This window comes from Vipera ursinii, assembly GCF_947247035.1.
Source record: "Vipera ursinii genome assembly, chromosome: 3".
NCBI lineage: Eukaryota > Metazoa > Chordata > Lepidosauria > Squamata > Viperidae > Vipera > Vipera ursinii.
This window is the reverse complement of record NC_139516.1, coordinates 173186001-173201415: the sequence shown is the minus strand read 5'-3', so window position 1 is coordinate 173201415 and position 15415 is coordinate 173186001. Positions and strand designations below refer to the sequence as shown.

At 36.8% G+C, this 15415-nt stretch overlaps 1 long non-coding RNA gene across 2 annotated transcripts; it reads right to left on the bottom strand.

Moving 5' to 3' along the window:
* Positions 1-747: 747 nt before the first annotated feature.
* Positions 748-14850, bottom strand: LOC310638147. 2 transcript variants are annotated; one of them, XR_014492050.1, is made up of 9 exons: positions 14355-14850; positions 10769-12820; positions 9632-9829; positions 7810-7902; positions 5065-5201; positions 3335-3371; positions 2619-2716; positions 1195-1712; positions 748-1064 (listed from the first exon to the last, which is right to left on the bottom strand). It is a non-coding gene; the product is annotated as an uncharacterized lncRNA (long non-coding RNA). The 2 variants fall into 2 exon arrangements; XR_014492051.1 differs by lacking the exon at positions 3335-3371 and having other exon boundaries at positions 12715-12820; positions 14355-14840.
* Between the last annotated feature and the right edge of the window lie 565 nt (positions 14851-15415).

The following is a 15415-nucleotide window of genomic DNA, read 5'->3' as shown; positions in this document are numbered from 1 at the left end:
GTGTGTCCACATATGGAGATGGGTGATCCATCTCACATTGTGTGTTTGCTGTTTGCCCTTCACAAAATAAAGTCAAAAGCTCTGCATTAGAAAGAGAAGCTTATTGTGGATAAGTAATTGGCTAAATATACCCTAAATATAACTAATATAGGGACGCGGTGGCTCAGTGGTTTAGGATGCTGAGCTTGTCGACCAGATGGTCAGCAGTTTGGCGGGTGGAATCCCAAGTGCTGTGTAACAGAGTGAGTGCCTGTTACTCATCCCAGCTTCTGCCAACCTAGCAGTTCGAAAGCATGTAAAAATGCAAGTAGAAAATTAGGGACCACTATGGTGGGAAGGTAACAGCATTCCGTGCGCCTTTGGCGTCTAGTCATGCTGGCCACATGACCATGGAGACGTCCTCAGACAAACGCTGGCTCTTCGGCTTTGAAACAGAGATGAGCACCGGCCCCTAGAGTAGGAAACAACTAGCACGCATGTGCGGGGGAACCTTTACCTTAACCTAATTGGCTAAAGGACAGGAAAGAAAGATATCAACACTGACTTAGAGAAGTAGGAGAAGTTTCATGATAATTTCTTTGTCATTCACTCTATTGTCTACTTGCTGAAATGCATGCAATTGTTATACAGGTTTGGTAGAAGGGTAGAGAATAGAAACCAGAGAAAGTGGCATCCCAAAACCAAAACCAATGTATGTCTAAAAAAGAATTATTTTAAAATAAATGTAGAAAATATTTAGATTTCCAATATTTATTTGTGTATTAAATTTATATGTCACAGATCTCAGTGTCAGGCAATTCTGGGCAGCTTGTTGTTGTTATTAGTTGCGAAGTCGTGTCCAACCCTATGGACAACGTTCCTCCAGGCCTTCCTGTCCTCTACCATCTTCTGGAGTCCATTTAAGCTCACGCCTACTGCTTCAGTGACTCCATCCAGCCACCTCATTCTCTGTCGTCCCCTTCTTCTCTTGCCCTCAATCTTTCCCAGCATGAGGCTCTTCTCCAGTGAGTCCTTCCTTCTCATTAGGTGGCCAAAGTATTTGAGTTTTAGCAAATACTGGGCAGCTTACAATAACATTAAAACAGAGATAGAAACATTTAAAAATTAATATTAAAATACACAGAAATTAAATAAATTAGGAACCATAATACAATGGGGTGAGAACAGGATCTTCTTTCTAGTCCACTAACTCACCTCCAGCATGGAATGGACCATCAGGATCCCAGACCGATTGGCAGAGCCAGGTTTTGAGACTCTTTTAGAAAGCCAAGCAGGCTGGGATAGATCTCTCCTTGAGGGGCACAAGGTTCCAGAGTGTAGACAGAAAAGGCCCTTCTCCTGCATCCTGCTAGCCAGAATTTCTTGACCAATGATGTCCACAGTATGCCCCTTCCGCTGGAATGAGTGTGGTGGGCCAATCCCATTGGGGTGAGACAGTTCCTTAGGTAGCTTGGACCTGTGCCATAGGTGATAACCAGCATCTTTAAAATATCTTTTAGTTCAGGTTTAGGTCTGGCAGGAAAGGGAGAGCATGGAGCTCTAGCCCTGAGGTTGCCTTGGGCTCCCAAATTCCTTAAATTGCCTGTAATACCCAATACATTTGCCTTAAGTGTTACCAAGCAACTGAAACAACTTGTTAGGACAACTGTTTTACTTCTTCACTACCATTTTAGATGCTTCTTTTACATGATGAGGTTGTCATTAAATGTGGCCTGCAGAGAGACAGCCAAAAAAAGAAGAAGAAAACATTTTATTGACAAATGCAATAGCAGATTATTTGGCAAAACAAACTTTACTTTTTTTGCTTAAAAACTTGAACAATTGGAGAGAATTACAAATCGTTATTTTCTGCCTTCCGATCACTGTGCCTGCTGGAATATCAGTGGAGGTTGCCAGAAAGGCTGTGCATTTCTAGGTTTGCCAATTGTTTAAATCAATTTTGTGACATTCAGAGAAAATAGGAGACAAAAACAATCTTGTTGCTTTCTTCCTTGAAGCCTTCATTCAGCATATTTTTTTAACTTGCTTGTTTCAGAATTCCACAGAATATTCAACTAGCAGTAAAGAAAATCTGCATGGCATTTGATGCCTTGCTAATTCTCCTTCAGATGTCTGTTGATGTGATTCTCCAAGCTTTTTCAAATTACATTATATCCTGACGTGCTATTTTTGTGAGTGTAATAACATTTATCAATCCGCACTCTGATTAGTGCACATATTGTACTTCAGTATGCATGAAACAACATCCTGATGTTGTTTACCTTTTTAAGCAACATTTTTGTGTATTAGTACAATTACTTAACACATTCCAAAATGCCTGCCACATAAGAATTGATAATTCTGCTGAGTCTATTGCAGAACCAAGATGCACCTTCACTGCAAGTACAGAAAAATGTAACAAAGGAGATATATATTTCCAAATACCAAATGAAATCCACATCCTGAGTCAAGTGAAACAGCAGTTCTTATGAAAGAGGTCTCGGAAGGTGATCCTTACCAGTTCTTACCTATTACTTGTACATGGGACAGCAGAAATTATAATTTTGTACTTTCTTAGCAAGATGTAAACCAGGAGACCTATATAAGAACTGTACTGTTTTCAAAGAAGTTTAGCTCACCTGTCAATGTCCGGTAAATGATAAGAATCCTGTGTCTGAAGAGAGAAGCATAGGCCTTGAGGAGCAATAGTGAGAGATCAAGGCAGGATGAGAAGCAGCTAAAGGGAAGAAGAAAAGCAGTAGAAAACTATTTCTTTTCATTTTCTCTCTCTCCTCCATTAATTTTTAAAAGACTAGTTCTTCTCTCAGAGAAGATTACAGGTAGTCCTCAACTTATAACAGTTCATTTAGTGACTCTTCAAAGTTACAATGACACTGAAGAAAGTTACTTATGATCATTTGTCACCGTTGCAGCATCCTCAAGGTCATGTGATCAAAATTCAGAAGCTTGTCAACTGAAACATTTATGATGGTTGCAGTGTCGGGGATCATGTGATCATCTTTTGCAACCTTCTCTTATTTAACAACCGTGTGACTAATTTAACAACTGCAAAGATTGACTTAACAACTGTGGCAAGAAAGGTCATAAAATGGGGCAAAACTCAACTTAACATCTGTCTCACCTTGCAACACAAACATTGGGTTCAATTGTGTTCATAAGTTGAGGGCTACCTGTATTATTGTACAAAATTCTAAAATAATTTTTAACTGGCAAAATCTGAGATCTTTAATTTCAAACTTTGGAGAACTGGCAATCATCAGAGTATTTCAGCTCATGTATATAAAATGTCACTTCTGGTTAACTTTTTATGACTATTTGCAAAGATACTACTCACATCATGGATTCAGTTCAGACCTTCATTCACCTCAGACCTGTATTAAAATTGCCAAAGAAAACTCAGCACCTTCATCCTTGCCTTCAGGTGAATCTTTCCTAAATTCTCTTCCAAAATGAACCACTTGAAAATTGAATAAAATGTCATCCAGGGCCTAAGATTGTGGCTATTGCCTGTTGAGAGTCTTCACTTTGCTAGGGTAGTGGAGGATAGAGTTCTTTTATATAAACTGAAAATACATTCTTATTTAACATAAGAACTTGATGTCAACGCTACTAACATTGGATGTTCTTGCTTTGACAATAGATGGAAATGCAGCCATTTTCTCTATTGCTTTTAGAATTAGTTGGTGCTGGGAGGGGGAATAGGAATGAGAGTCCAGCTAGTCATAACAATAATAACTTAATCGTGGGAACCCAAGGACATTGGGCCCAGAGCTAATAGTGTTTTGACAGGCTGGAGAGCTAGGGAGAAAGCCCATGCTTCAAACTAATTGGGGAATGTGATTTATGATTGTTTATTGGAGGAGGGAATTGCACTTTGTTACTTTGTTTCCAGAGGAGGGGAATTTAGTTTCTGGTTTCAACTAGGTATGTAGCGCCAATACTTTGTTTCTTGAATAAAAGATCCTTTAAGGTAAACAATGCCTCAAAGTTCTTTTGAAGAGTTTCATCTATCAGAACCATGACACTTGGATTGTCGAAGAAGAGGTCAAAAGATTATTTTATAGCTTTAAAGCACCAATTCATCTAACATGTGATTTGCTTTAATGAGATATACATGGATGTATTCTGGTTGAAAAATATAGAAAGCCCTGGAAAACTAGGGCTTCATATTGATATAAACCTTGACTTAAACAAAGAATTTGAAAAAAAAACTAAGAAGAATAGCAGAAATAAAAAATAAAAATAAGAGATTGCAAATTGAAAAAGTATACTGAAAATAACCCAAATATCCATAGGTCTAATCTTGAGAAGAGATACATGTTTAACAACATGTAACAGCACCACCATAGTCCAAAATAATATTAATGCAAAATGATTTTTAAACAATAAATATGTGTCTTTTATTTTAGAAATGAAAATTTCATTTCATTTTTGTTGTGGCTTTTTTTGGAAGGGGGGGAGCTAGGACAGACAACAATCAAACAAGCCATTTGATGGGTTCCATATCACTCTGGAGTCCCCAGGCCCATTGGCAGAACCATTTCTTCAGAGCCTTGAAAAGAAGTGTCAAAGTGGGGCCAATGGTATTTCTGCATGATCATGGTCCACAGGGAGTGAGCCACCATGGAAAAAATCCTTCTCTTGGTCCTGCTAGATGGATCTCCTTAGGAGAGGGTACCCATAGCATTCCCTGTCTACTTGTTCTGATGGATCGGGTGGTTATCACTGAGAAAATACTGTGCTTCAAGTAACCATGTCTCCAGCCATGTAGGGTTTTGAAGGTGACAACCAGCAGCTTGAATAAGCTCTGGAAGCAAATTAGAAGCCAATGCAACTCCCATAGGAGAGGTGACACATGTGCAAATCTAGGCTTGCACAAAATCATCCAGGACATTATATTTTGAACCAATTGAAGCTTCCAGATACATTTTAAAGGCAATCCCATGTAGAGTGCATTCTTTTCTATGGACCAAAGAATCCCAAACTCAGAGCTATTTCATCTTTCCCGACTTCATTTTTAGTCATTGCTCCCCATACAGTCCTGTGAGAGGAAGATCACTTAACTCCTCATAGGCTGAGACATACAGCTGGGTGTCATAGCATATTGATGATTTCTCAGACCATGGTGGCGGGATGATCTTGCCCAGCATCTTCATATAGATGTTAAACAGAAGCAGAGAAATTACCAACCCCTGCAGGACCTCGGAAAACCAGATGAGAAGATGAGGACCAGAAATGTCATTTCTTATTAATACCATCTGAGAGCAACCACAGAGGACAAAAGTGAAGCAGGACAACAGAGTACTCCCCACTCCCAATCCCTGAAGCTTCTCCAGAAGAATCATGGTCAATTATACCAAAGGCCACTGAGAGATAAAGTAGAGTGACAATAGACACACTAACCCCATCCCCTTCCCACCAGAGATCAACAAATGAGCAACCAATGATGTTTCCATGCAGGTCTGAATCCTAACTGAAAGAGTACAGATAATACATTTCACCCAGGAACATCTTCAGCTGCCACACAACCACCTTCTCAACAACCTTCCCCAGAAAGGGAAGGACAAGGGTGGAGTGTAGCAATGGCCACTTAAGAAGATGGTGGACCACAGACAGCCTTCTTAAAAAACTGGGGCACCATCCCCTCCCAAGGGAAGCAGTAATCACTACCAGAAGCCACCTACGTGTCACCTGAATATGCTAATATTTATATTATAATATTTATGTTGAATATGTATTGGGAAACATACATTGCAAATAATTCAGCAGTTACTGCATTACAAAGAAAATATTAGTGATTTACCCCCCAAATTTCAACAGAAAACTAAAAGCACTGCTTAAATAAGCATTTTCACCAAAGGCCAATTGGGTAACATTCCTGCCAACGTTATCCAGAACTATTGCAAGTTATTCAGTGTAATCTTAGCAGATAACAATGATATATATGGACTACTTTATAGTAAAGTTTTAGTGATATGCTGAAATATTTAAAAATAATTCAATATCACAACATAGTTTGATAAAATTCATCAAATTAAAGCTCAAATCACTTTCTCAGGATTACTTTCAAGGTAATCTGTCATGCTTAATGCAATAGTTTTTATATAAAACTGATGAAATACCCCTATCCATATGTACCATTTTAAATATTTTTAACAGTTTTGGTTGCTGAAATTTTATTTAGGATGGGATAATTTCATCTGACTCATTTCACACCAAGTAAGTACTTGTATTTATTCCTTTTCAAAGATGTTCAGGCACCGCCTGATTGATGCTTACAAATAAAACTTTAATTCTTTTTTCCCATTTTTCATACTGAATTAATTTGTACTGAAGCTTAAACTGTAAAGATCTAGGAATAGAAGAAGAAATTACATAGGCGCCAAAAGTTATTTCTAGCTTCTCTAGAGCCCTGATGGGATTTTAATAACATTAATCTTTATTTCATTTCCAAATGGAGAGGAAAAATTCAATATTTCTTAATTGTCTTTTCTAACCCAAATGATTAATTTTGGCCTTTCTCCTTGGTTTTTCAGACTATCTAGTATCATAACAGGACATTTTGACTAGGAGAAGCAGTAAAATTTGTTATTAGTGCAAAAGGTGTGACAACCCAAAACAATACATTGAAAATAGATTGGATCCTCAAATTGATTTTAATTCTGCTCTTTTAATGTACAGGCGTAGGGCATTTAAAACAAGAACAGAATGAGAGAAATATTTAAGGTGGTAAGTATAATATTCTAATACTTTTTATAACATATTTTTTCAATGTATTTATGAAATATGTTATGGAATATTCTCAAAAATATTGTTTTCTCTCATTAACTGCACAGTAAGATTAAGTTGCCTGAAAAGTCATTGAAAAATATATACCAGAGAAGATGTTTTTATATTCTATTTTACAAAACAAGTTTCTAATAAAAAAGATATTAAAAATAAATAGAACCTGGATATAATGGCTTAATACAGACTTGCTAAAACTAATTATTTGCAGTAAATGAATTTAGGCTGCTGTTTACAGAACTGACATAAAATTATCTTTATACAATTTTTTTAATACCCTTGAGCATCTTCCATTCAAAAAAGAGAAACTTTATTCCACCGGTGTCAAACCCGATCACACATGACGTATTGTGATGTTTTTTGCCTTTGCCAAGCCGGGGTGTGGGTGTGCTTTGTGCATGACACATCAGGCCCGCGGGCCACCAGTTTAACACCTCTGGTCTATTTCATTGAAACTGGCCTACTTAATATTTGAATTATTTTTCTCTAGAAATGCTGACGCTTAAACCATTTTCCTAAAATACACATCATATCCAATCTTCCCTGATTGGACTGAATTTTAAGGGATAACAATATAACAGGAGAAAACATTGTAATGAACAATGATGGATAGGAATGAAATATACGAAGCTGAGATTATGAAGCAATGTCCTAATGACTCAAGTTACCTAAAATAGTGAAAAATACGCACTAAAAGCACATTATATTATTTTATATACATACAACGTAAATGCCTTTAAGTTTAATTATGTTAGCTCTCTTTTTCAGATTTCCCATTATCTCCAGTAACTTGGATTCTGTTATTGTAATTATCAGTCTTACTTCTCAGGTTAAAATGTTCTGATGAACTTTATCATTACACAAAGTGACACAATCGTTGCTGAAAAATAATTAGTAGGATGCAGTACAGTTAAACTTGAAAGTTAGGCATTGTCCATTATATATGGAATCAGAAATTTTGGAAATTAAAGTGAAATAGGGCTAATGATTTAACCCCAAATTAGAATCAATTGACTCTTTTACCTGAAAAAGCAGTACTTTCTTACAGGATCTGATTCAATTAGATGGCAGGTCTCTGTTGCTGAGCATGTCTCCATTAATTTTTTTGGGGAAAACCTCAGGCAAAGAAACAGAGCAATTAAATAATTAAACAGCTGTTCTCTGGGACTGATAGCTTTTTTTAATGCTGTATGCGTGGAAATGTCTCCTCAAACAAATAAACCTCAAGCACTTTTTTGAAAACAGAATGATCATAGTATTAACATAAACATCTGAATAATTCATTTTTTTAAAAAGGTGCTTCTATAATATGTTTTCTTCATTATAGTTATCATTCATGATTCTTACCAGCACAGTATAATATGAAATTTTGATTAGAAGCCATAGAAGTATAAATTACCCAACCACTTGGGCAATTATCTATTATAGCACTTTTTAAGTGTCTGATGATATTGAAATATAAAAGAGGTAACAGATCAAAAGAAAAATGAGCTAATAAATAATGCATATGTTTGTTTAGCTGGACTTTCTTTGCCTCCCATATCAACTATACAGTTAGTCCTTAACAACCACTAGTTCAAAGTAATGATGGCACCAACTGAGTGGAAATTAAAACTGATTCTAGAAGCTCTGGGCATCAAAAAATGTCCCTGTGGTCACATAATCATGATCTGGGCCCTTAACAACTAGCTCACAATTTGACATCATAGTGTCACATAATCCTGTGATTGCCATTTGCAACCTTTTCCAATATTTGTCACAGAGAGGAGGGGGATCAACCTATTCTCCAAAGCACCTGAAGGCCAGACAAGGAATAATGGATGGAAACTGATCAAGGAGATATTCAACCTAGAAATAAGGAGAAATGTTCTGACGGTGAGAACAATCAACCAGTAGAATAGATTGCCTTCAGACGTTATGGGAGCTTCATCACTGGAAGCTTTCAAGAAGAGACTGGCCTGCCATCTGTCAGAAATGGTGTAGGGTCTCCTGCTTGGGCAGGGGATTGGAGTAGATAACGTACAAGGTCCCTTTCAACTTTGTTATTCTATTCTATTCTATTCTATTCTATTCTATTCTATTCTATTCTATTCTATTCTATTCCATTCTATTCTATTCTATCAAGCAAAGTCAATGGGGAAGCCATCAGGAAGTCACAAATGTCAATCACATGAAGTTGCACTTAAACATGGCATGAAATTCACTTAACAATGGCAACTGGAAATGTCCAAACAGCTATCACTAACTGGCCTGGATATCTGATGTCACACTTTATGATTACATGGCTTAGTGATGGAAATTCCAGTCCCAATTATTGTAAATAACTGAGGGCTATGTAGATTTCCAACACAAAAGATTTGTTAAATCTTTGACTGGCTACATCTCAACTTTAGTCAAAGCAATAGCAGTTAGATTTATATACCTTTTCACAGTGCTTTACAGCCCTCTCTAAGTGGTTTACAGAGTCAGCTTATTGCCTCCAACAATCTGGGTCCTCATTTTACCAACCTCGGAAGGATGGAAGGCTGAGTCAAACTTATGCTGGTGAGAATCAAACTGCTGAACTGCTGGCAATCAGCAGTCAGCAGAATTAGCCTGTAATACTGCATTCTAATTACTACGCCATCACGGCTCTTTAACATTGCCAACTCCAACTTTGCAATGGATCCGATATCTTTAGGAACCTAAGTTCATTAATTTATCATTAATTTCCTTATTTATTGATTTTATTCTTTCATAGGCAAAGATTTTAGAAGAATCTAGTTATTACACCAGTGGTTTTGTTTTAAATAATAAAATATCATAAAACAGAAGAGATTATGGACTTAGGAGAAATTGGACTTACTAAGAGCTAGTTTGGTCTAGTAGTTAAGTCACCAGGTTAGAAAGTTGAAGACCATGAGTTCTCGTCCCACCATGAAAGCCAGCTGGGTGATTGGGGCAATCACTCTCTGTCAGCCCAGCCCACTATACACAGTTGTTGGTATTGTGGGGAAAATAGGCAGAGAAAGGTATATTGGATATGTTTGCTGCTTGCTGTTATCTATAAATAGTAGAGGTGGGATACAAACGAACAAATAAATATTCCCAATTTAAGAAGTATTCTATGGCAGCTAATGACATAGAAAAAATATTCAAAAGTGAAAGACTTCCCAGAGTTTGGATTAAGTTGTTTGTTCTTTTTTTACAATCCTCTTTAGCTTAAACATCACTCTGGATTTAGATCAATTTTTGGATGTATTGTTACATACTCCTTCAAGTTATTTTCACAGTAAGAGCTACAGTAGCCTGCAGAATCAAAGAATCATGTTGAATACACTGCCAACTATGTAATGACGTTTATACAAAAGTCTTAATACTATTGTGCTATGGAATACTGTTGTGGAAGCTTTCATGGCTAATATGGCATCATAGGTAATTAAAGTACTAGCTTGCTTTGGATATTTGAATTCAAGTTCCCATTTAATCACATCAGTGGATGATTTTAGAGCCACTGCTAGATTTTGCAGGGATAAAATTGGGGGCTACATTGTCTTGAGCTCGGATGGACAATCCAGCTTTAAATGAAATAAATCATTGAATGATGTTTCTCAGGCCTCTAGAAGCACTTTTTCCCAAGGAATCATCATTTGTTCCTGAATGCCAGGTGGGTGACAGTTTGCTCTGCTAAGTACAATTACTGCAATGTCATCTTTTAAATTTTTATCTTTTCCCTTGTTATTATAGGTATGTGCTATTAACTATTGCCTCTGAAGAGTCTGGATCTACTAAGAAGATGGCAAACCTTCTTGTTTGGTATCCCTTCTATTCTCTAATCTTGGGATTTGTAAACTCTACTTATTCTAAAGATAATTAATCCCTTCTTTACTTCTCTGTTACTCTATTATAGCCTCTATTAGTCTATCGTTAATAGGTTTCTTGTGTCAATTTATTTTCTGTTCAAGACCTCTTATCCCGCTCCAGGTCCTTCTGTTCATCCTACCTGTGTCTTCACTCACTATCTCCTTGGTTCCTTTTGCATTTCGTCCTCTTTTCATTACTGGTGGTTGTTTTTCTTTTCTTTTCTTCTTTTCTCCTTCCTACAACTCTGCTGAATACATGTTGACCCATACGTGTTGACCCAACTCTGCTGAAAACATGTTGACCCATCCAAGTACAATTCCGCTTAACAATGATAATTGGATCTGGGAATTCTGTTGTTAAGCAACACAGTCATAAGGCACAATGTCACATGACCACGCTGATTTACAAGGTCAGGTCTGGTGGTCCCAGTTGCTATTGTTAGATGAATCCCATGTGGCTGCAGCATTCCAAAATTACATAATCATCATTTGCAACTTCCTGCTGGGTTCCCATTTTGCCAATTGTAAGCCAGTGGTGAGGGTCACAAATGATGACCTGAGGATGCTGCAACCTCAAAATAGCAAACTAGAAATTGCAATCACAGGGATACTGAGACAGCTACAACTATGAGGACCTGTTGTAAATATACCGTGTTCAGTGCTGTTATATCTTTGAATGGTTATTGAATGAATGGATGTTAAACGAGGCCTATCTGTATTACTTCTTTCACACAACAGATGAACATGTGCCATCAGCATTTTCCAACTATTTTTGTACCCCTCTAAGTAAGCTCTTACATTGTTCAGGAGAGCAGGAGCTGCAACATGAGTCACTGAATTGACCTCCACAGTTCTACATTTGTAATTTTTTTTTACAATAGTATTTATATAGGTATGGCATGCTTCCTAATATTTACTTTTAAAATCACAGCAATACCAGCAAAAAAAGAAAAGAAAAGAAGAAAAAAACCCCTAAGCATGGTCTTCAATGGGAGACATGATTTCCACCCCAGAAAACCAGGATTGAAGAGATGACTGGAATATTGCTGCTGAAGAGGTAGTATATCCTGGTCCATATAATCAGTAGGATTTGAGCTCAACTCAAAAAAGCTTCTTTTTCCCCTCCCTAAAGAATGAATTATTGTTTTCTTGTACTAATGTGTTCAGCTTTTGCTGCCTAATAAGCTAGACAATATGCTAAGAGAAATACAAAGAACTATTTGCCAGATTAGGCAATACGTCCCTACTAATTACTACAACTCTTAAGGATGGCAAACCTAGTCATGGGACACTATATTAGCATACAATGGAACAAGAAGCAAAGCTAACTGTTGATTTATAGTGCTTTATTTTGTAATGGAGATTTCTTGAACTCTAACTTACAGGGTTTTCTGCTCTTGGCTACATAACATTTGTGTGCTTAGAAATATTTACTCCCCAACAGAAATAAAATCAAGCTGTTTTTCTATTGAAATTTAAATCTGATATCAAACAAAATATGATGCAATGGAGGTTAAACCAAGTTGCCTGTCCTGGACCATTAGATTCTTACCTAAGAGAGGGGGGAAAGTGCAAATAATAATACTGTTTTGGAAGGTTAAATGGTAATAGGGTGATAGAACCTTCCTTTTCAAACTGAATTATGACACAGAAAATCATATTTATTGTTAGACTTTTGGAAGAAAAAAACTCTGCATAATATCCAAGAAGGAAATAGGAAATTTAACAGAATTCAGCTCAGGTAAGTAAGCCAGTTACCATCTTTTATCTGTAATAGCAGTTTAAAATGTGCTGGCTCAAAACAGGATGTTAAAAATACCTCACTAAATTGCTATTTCAAAAAGCTAGATTTTAATTTGTCTGGTACTATTCATCTTGCAGATAGACATGACTGAAAATTGATGAAAATCAATTCTATTGCTATGTTATTCATCTTTCTTGCTAATCATTTTTGGTATTATAGTGAACCATTTAAAAAAACAGGCAGAGAAAATTAGCAAATGAGATATTAAAATATATTAATATTTCTGCAACAAAGGAAAAGGACAGAGGAGTATACAAGCTATTGCTTATAACAAAGGTTTACTTGAATATTGCCGCATTCAATCAACATGTTCTTTTTTGTGTGGTCCTTGTTTCTCTCTGAGCTTGGTTGTTTTCTTGCAGATGTAGATAACATCGTCATGTTTTTCCTGGAGAAGATAACATACCTCAAACCATCTGGAAATAGGTTTTATTGGGAATTTAATGAATATATCTGGCCAAGTTATATAACTTGGACTTTATAATCTTGCAGAGCTGTTAAGTCATCCTGCAACATCTGAATGATCATGTGGTAGGAAATATTTTTTGCTATCATTTGTTATCAAGGATGCCTTTGTGTACATCTTGCCCCTTTATTCAGTATTATCCTATCTTACATGGGGAACTTATAAATAATTGCTATACCTCAGATGAACTCAGGGATATGGTAGCATATCTGTAAAACAGAGTATATTTCACCTAAGCTCTCCATAGTAAGAAAACCCTGGGGTATGGAGAGAAAAAAAAATAGTTCTGCAACTGACCGTCTTAGCTTCCATCAAAGTAAACGGTTTTATGAAATTTTCCTGTTACAGTTCTTTGCAGTGTCCAGTACACTTGAAATCTATTTTTATTTTTTATTTTTAGAAGCAGGAAAGATAGGAAAATAGTTTTGGCAAAACACATTCTACTGAAGATTACAGCACTAAATATGCCGATATTCAAGTTTTGATTATCTTTTGTTTTCCATCCATCATCCATCTTTATCTTATGGCATTGATTAAAGTCAGCCCCAATTCAGTCCAATAGAAAGTTAACACCAATCATATAGGAAAAAAAATAGCTTGGTAATTTTACTCTGCATTTATCTCTCTGACATTTTGTAGGTTACTTGTATGTTTATGTGTGTGGCATTTTCATAGTTTGCAAATAAACAAGCAACATGCTATGGAGAAGGAAACACTCTTCTGCAAAATCCAACTCAGTTTTCATTCTAACATGTCTTAGATCTATATTCTACAAATATAGCTTTCTAAACATTCTACTAAATATTGCTTTCTGAATTTCTTTCAATATCTTTAGACAAAGCTGAAAGAAACTTAAAACACTTCTGCTTATGGAATTTGACTAGCATGTTATAATGATGCATCAATCTGTTCAACAGAACATTATTTCTCAGTTGCTGCATTTATGAATGATAGAGTTATTGAACAAATAAAAATCATATGGGGGGGGAGTTATTGTACCCTCTCTGAAAAAATATAAACTGGACTGAAGTGCCCTCTAGTGGTGATTTAAATGTGATGTGCTTTGTATAAGATACCGGTAACATAAAATATATTTTTGTATTGTATTTTTTCCATTTTTGTCAGACACCCAAGATCACATTTGTAAGATCAGGGGCCTTATAAACTGATTTCAATAACTATATTAAAAATAAAATAGCAAATATTAAAGATTAGCTAAAATGTTTATTTTATAAATCCGTTGTTGATTATTAAATACTTTTCTTGAAAAGGTAAACACTATCTTTTGGGCTTATGCATCCCATAGATGCATTTAAGTAGTTTTCAACTGCACTGATATGCGTGGTCACCATCTATATATTTTAGTGATTAAGAAAATTTATATTTTTACAGAGGTGGGTTTATAAAGGCATGTTACACAAATCACATTTCCTATATCACTATCAATATAACCTACTCGTACTGTAACACGTCTCCAACTGAGAAGTCAACTGACACTCAAGAACGGAAGGAAGCTGGCTGGAGAGGCAGCAATGGATTCACTCTGGTTCAGCAGCTTCTGAGTCCTTAGGGAGAAGGGCGGTATACAAATCAAATAAGTAAAATAAATAAATAAATAAATAATAAACAGTTCAAAAGGAAGGGAATGAGCTAAATTTAACATTCAGTTTCTATTTAGAATTGGAGAAAATAAATATGGTAGAATGGAGATACGTCGTTGGTTAAAAATGGTGACTTGGCGAACAAGCCAGGAAAAGGGTTGACAGAACCTTTGTATGCTGTTGATTCACTGAAGAAGCTCCAGATCTGTCCAAAATTATCGTGGTGAGGTGTGGTGAAGTTCTGGGACTTTCAGATGACTCATTTATTAAATAAATCTAGTCTTGAAAATACAGTATTAACAGGGCTGATTTATGGTCCTGTTGCTAAGGGTATTCTTCCCTCCATAGGAATGAGGGTGAAGTCTATGAATATTTAGTGGCATTTAAGACTCATGTTACTTCTGAATTAGGGGGGAACTATGCTTATGCTAGTGTTGTGATTCAGGGTCAGCCTGTGGGTTCGGCAGTTGGGTCGGACGACTCAGAGGAGGAGGGGGGTGTTGAAGACCTTGCTGAGGGGGTTGAAGATCTTGCTGATGATAGCCCTCAGCCAGGCCCCTCCCACTTGGTCACCACGGAGACCCAGCTGTGTGAGCCTGACAGTGTGGATGAAGATGACCCACAGCTGGCCCTGTTCAAGGACGCCCGACACAGGAGGCAGTCAATTAGGAGTAAACAGAGGAAGGCAATGGGGCTTCTCAGAAGGAGGCAGAGAGAAGCCACGCCCTGAACTCTATATAAGGGGAATGTCTGGGAGGGCTGGTTTGCTGAAGGCAACCGCTCGGATGGTTCATGTTTCTTAAAGCTCCTGTTTCTTGGTTCGTGTCTTGTTTGTTTTTGTAGCTATAAATTTGGCAGGCGTAATTCCAGCCTCTTGCCGGTTGTAAAGGGGTTGTCCCTGCCTTTTCTGCAGGGC